Below are 6,000 nucleotides of genomic sequence, written 5' to 3'. Positions count from 1 at the left end.
TTGTGGGGTGCGGGTCGGGTGTGTGTGTGTGTGTGTGGGGTGTGGCAGGTTTGTTTCCCGGTTCCTGCGTGCTCCGGTTTGTGGTTATGGGTTTGTGTGGCTTGTGTGTGTGTTCGGTTCCTGTGCGGTCCAGGGTTTGATTGGTGTGTGTCTGGTTGTGGATGTCGTGTGCTTATGTTGTGCTTTGTGGTTCTATGTTTTTTTTATGTTGCTGCCTGTGCGCTTGTTTGTGTCGTGTTGAGTGCCCTTCAGGCTGTTGGCATGACCCGGTCTGGGTTTATGCTTTTTGTCGAGTTTTGCCATTGTGCTTTTCTTTGTTTGTTCTATATTTGTTCCTTTCTAGTTGTTATTTTTATTATTATTGTTATTATTATTATTGTTATTATTATTATTGTTATCATTATTATTGTTATTATTATTGTTCTTATTATTATAATTATTTTCGTTTTGTGTTGGTGCCTCTCCGTGTGGGTTTGAGGTGCTGGTAGCCTTGTTCTGAATATTTCATGTTTTGGTGTGTTATTTCTGCATTGTATTCCACTGTGTTTTAACTTGCTTGTTGTGGTTTGTTTGTAATTATTATTGTTTTGTGGTCGGCATTTTTGTGTTTAGTACATTTGTTCCTTTATGTTTTTGCACGTTTGTTTTTGTTATTTTGGTCTGTTCTATGTTATTTTTTACTTTTATTGTACTTATAAGCATGCTTGCATGTAAAAAAAAAAAAAAAAAAAAAAAAAAAAAAAAAAAAAAAAAAAAAAAAAAAAAGCCCACTAGAACAAGCAAACATTCTCCTTGATCAATGGGCACTAACATCAAGCTACAACTCATTCCCAATTAAAATACAGCACAAACTTGATGACACACGCCCCAACAGACAACGAACCATCAATCTTGCCTGTACAGCTGTTGACGTGTCAGACCTGAATGATGTAACTGAATGGGAATTAAATCATGCACTAAAGATGGGAAAATCAACTGCACCTGGAGAGGATGGTATTACTTACAGTCTACTGAGATTAGTCTCACAAGTACCAGGTAATCCACTTTTAGTGTTGTACAGAATGAGTTTACGTGAAGGAGTATTACCTGATGCTTGGACAAAGAGTGTCATTGTTCCCATCCCCAAACCACACTCAGATAATTATAGACCCATATCTCTAACATCGTGTGTTTGCAAAGTGCTTGAACGTATTGTTCTTAACCGACTCATGAATCGTATACAGGGGCACCTGTCATCCCATCTGTTTGGATTTATGCCTGGGCTCAGTACACAACACTGTTTTGCTGAGTACTTCGAACATATTGAAGCTTCCCCTCAAACAGTCTTCATCGACCTAGCTGCAGCTTTTGATACAGCAAACAGAGAAATCATACTGGAAGAGCTTGCCGAGCTGGGAATACAAGGAAAATTACTGAAATGGATAAAGGGCTATTTGTCTAATTGAACAGCATATGTTTTGTTTAATGGTGTTAGAAGCACAGAGAGCAAACATTTGATCTGGGAACTCAACAAGGAGGGGTCCTCAGCCCCTTGTTGTTCAACGCTCTGATGCATAAACATATTAAAGACCTTCCAACTAATAATGAAGACACTGTCATTTGTTATGCTGATGATATAATTTTACAGGCTGCCTCCGAGCCTAGAATGCAAGTTCTGCTCGATGCTTTTGCTTCTAGAGCTGAGGAATGTGGCCTCCTTATCTCTGTACAGAAAACTCGTGCCCTCATTCCATGTGGTATTCCATCACCCAATTATCATATAGATTGGCGAGCACTTGAGAACTGCGAGTCTTACAGATGATACCTTGGTGTCCCCATTAACGACCCTGGGGTACCTTTCTTCTCTCAAGAGGAGACTGTGGGAGAGATTAAAGCCCTTGCGGGTCTTGTTGGTGTCAATCATGAAATTAACGTGAGACTTGCTAGAATGTTTTATGTATCATTTATACGCTCTGTGATTGACTATAATGCTCTACATCTCACACTGTATACTGACAAAGAGCTGAAATCTCTTGAAACCTTGCAAAATTAAGCTATGCGTCTCATCCTTGGGGCTCCAAAGTCCACGAGAATACTTAATATGAGAGCAGAGTTAAAATTACCTACCATATGTGACAGAATTTTGTCTATTAGCACAGTTTTCGGCGTGAAGGCATTGAGTAGATCTAGACAACACATGAAGTTTCAAGCTAAACTTTCTAATATGCTGCAGTCACCTGAGGTCTATAGAAGAAGAACGGAATCAGTCTCCGTGGTGTAGTGGTAAGACACTCGCCTGGCGTTCCGCGAGCGCTATGTCATGGGTTCGTATCCTGGCCGGGGAGGATTTACTGGGCGCAATTCCTTAACTGTAGCCTCTGTTTAACGCAACAGTAAAATGTGTACTTGGATGAAAAAACGATTCTTCGCGGCAGGGGATCGTATTCCAGGGACCTGCCCGAAACGCTACGCGTACTAGTGGCTGTACAAGAATGTAACAATTCTTGTATATATCTAAAAAAAAAAAATCTGATTATGTATTTTGGTTCTACAAGGTAGCCAACTCCATCAAAATATTAAATATGTACCCAACTCAATTAATGATTAATCAACCAATTACTCCATGGGATAACTGGGATCTTTCAGTTGATTTTGTAAATGCGCCCAAGAAAGATAGTGTGCACTCTACATTATTAAAACAGTTAACACTTAAAAGCATCACTGAAAGTACCCAGAGTATGGGTAACGATGTGTATCAGTGCAATACCGACGGCTCTGTAGAAGAAGGGGGACGATGTACCGGATGTGCATGCAATATATTTGAACAATCACGGTCAGCTGACTGGGTCCACCCGTCAGGCGGCGGGCACAACATCGTGCCTCTGGCAACATGATCAGCTGATACCTCTAACTGTTAGAACGTCTTGACTTCCCCACGCTTCTAGCAATGTAATCAGCTGGGCGCTTCGGAGTTCGTTGCTGGCTCTTTGCACACCAGCTACCACCTCCAGGATCACTAACATCCCCACCTTAATGCTCACACACACCAACTCATGCCTAAATGAGTTCTTGGCTCCTAGCCTAATATTCTGTCACTTAGACAATAAAATGATGAGTAGAAATTTTCACAACATATAAAATATTCTAGCTCCCCTAGAACAAAAGGGTTAAAGGGAGGGACAATTATCTACTTTATTTCACTCCAACCACGAAGTTGACTCGTCCTCTGTTGAGGGATGTTTAGGTTCCTGGTCCTGGCATCTGCTCTGCCGTCGACTAGTTCCCACCACACACACAGGTTCCTTCGTCGCCTTCGTGGTAACACGTCCTCACCGTGCTAATTCCCAACAGGTACTGCCTTCCTCCTCCTCTTCTCTGGGGTACTGGAGACAGGTACCTCCGTTGTCGTCCTCCACTCTCACTGGCACTGCCGACACCTCGCAGTCCAGCACAGCTTCCCCTCGCCTCACTACCAGTAGATTTGACCCGGCCGTAGCTACCGTCTTGATGTAGAATGCGTGGTCCTCTGGGCGTCCCAGACGTCACCAGCCCAACGTTCCCTCTGCTGTAGACTCTTGACAGAGCTGTGAGAGTTTTAGTATGTGAGAATTTGTGGAATAAAATGAAATTGGTATAAGGAATTGAGCTCGGAAAATTTCTAAGAATTTTCTTTATTCTTTAACCTTTATTCCTGTCGTGATATTCAATTAGGTCGCCTGAGGAAGGACTTGCTTAGCTAACACACCAGTGTAGTAAGCAGCTCATTCCTCACTTTGGGACCATGTATGAACAATTGACTAGGCGCGAGCAAACGCCGAGACCCCAATGAAAATTGAAATCCCCTCCACTAGACCGCCGACCTTCGCCATTCGCCGAAGCGAATCTAACGAGTAGGTCAAGGGCTCTCACAACAATAATTTATTGTTGTGTGGTGCCGTATATTTGATCCAAAGCTCAGAATTAGTCTGAATTTTATTAGTCGAGTGTGAAGAACATTTGCATGACAATAATAATGTGTGGGGTGTAACGAAAAGACAGTGTTAACCATAACAACTTAGTTTATTCAATAAAGTACTAACTACTACAACAAAACAAAAAGAAATGTCAATGACGTTACTCGAAATCCTTCCTGTGACACAATCAATGACAGCTAGACACCAGCCCCTCGGACTGCATAATGAACTAACTCGAACATAAGTGTGACCACAGAGGAATCAACAAGAACTAACAGATCTATAATCACAATTACAACAAATGACACAGTAGGTTCTGAACACGTCTCCAGTAATCTCCTAACTGTTCTACGCCTCAGTGCAGTCTACCCCTGCAATGGTGGTTGCAATGCAATCAAATCAGTAGTCTTTCAATGACAACAATAACTAATGGGTTCACTGGCAACTCCACCACCCTTCCTCAAATTAATCCTTACGTTAACACTCCGTCCCACAGACGATCAACAATCAATAACAATTGATTTACGTTAATAACACAATAACATTTACGTTAAATTAATAACACTTACAACTGTCACAAGTAACGCGGAAATTACACAACACTCTACCCGTCGAGCATTCAGTGAGAAAATCCCATTAATCCCTGTACTACCAGACAGCTGATTAATCTCTTTACTAGTTACACTAATTTACGTTAATCGGTTACCAATCACTCAGCGATGGTAAACTCTGATTTACAATGTCCAAAGTGCTAAGAGAACGGTAATCACTCGTGATTACTTTTAGAGTAATTAATTACTATCTTCAAGATCAATAATTAACAATTAAAATACGCAACCTTTCACACTGGCTCAGCAATTTACATTAAGGTATGAATTCCGTCTAAGCCTTCCATACTCAGACCAATTCGGGCGGCTAATAACAGTAATTAGCCCCGCGTTTAAGTTATTCTAAAATGACGCTACTCCTCCCACGAGTCAATCAAGTGCCGGTACTTCCGGGCAGATAAATAACGACGTTACGTTAATGGAACAATGTAGCCTTCGTGTGAGTCGATCAAACTAGGATCGAGGTTAATTACTTTGACTTCCTGAAACACGTCAATTACCCGGCCCACTGACCGTTAATTACGACAGACAATACTCTAATTCTTATCTGGCTGATGGCTAGGCTCCTCGAGACTACCGTAGCTGCTTGCAGGAAAGTAAATTAACCCAAACGTATTCTACGTTACTCAAATTGTCAAAGAACAAATTCTCTTAAAGCAATGGGCGTTCCCTTGGTTACGTTATATTAATTGCCTCGCAATCACCTCACTGAATACTGGACTTCGATGTCCTACCAGATAACCAGGAGAATATATTTGTACCCAAGAACTCGTCTACAGCCGAGTTCCCCCACGACAATGACAAATCACACTAACAAATCACAGTGATTTACGTTACAATCTGGTTGCAATGACAATACTGCAGAGCCTAGTAAAATAACATACTGGACATGAACCCTCTACAACACTGCCCCACAATGGCTTTACTGAACTGCAATCACATGCGGTGATGCTCAACACTAGCAACAATCACCATCAAATAACAACCCCTTTGCAATAACACACACGGCAAGTACCCTAATTTCCAAATATTAGAATACTGCACAACACTTACTTACTTACTGTTGCAAATGACCCCAGTGCTCTCAATAACCCCTAGAACATAGGTCAATATATTTCAATCACCTCACAGTAAATAACACAATAACACTGGGCACCGTGACACTGCGATTATATATATATATATATATATATATATATATATATATATATATATATATATATATATATATATATATATATATATAAATATATATATATATATATATTTATATATATATATATATATATATATATATATAATTACTGCTGACACATGTAGCCTACAGCTATCAAACGTTATTGGGAACACTAAAGAGATCTCACACTCCTTGAATCACATGGGTGAGTGATTTATCGATCACGCATGTCGATAAACACTCTCGAGAGTTACCTTACTCGACAGAGCGGTGCCGGTCTCTC

Source organism: Procambarus clarkii, chromosome 23, assembly GCF_040958095.1.
Source record: "Procambarus clarkii isolate CNS0578487 chromosome 23, FALCON_Pclarkii_2.0, whole genome shotgun sequence".
Taxonomy (NCBI): Eukaryota; Metazoa; Arthropoda; class Malacostraca; order Decapoda; family Cambaridae; genus Procambarus; species Procambarus clarkii.
This window is presented reverse-complemented; position numbering follows the sequence as displayed.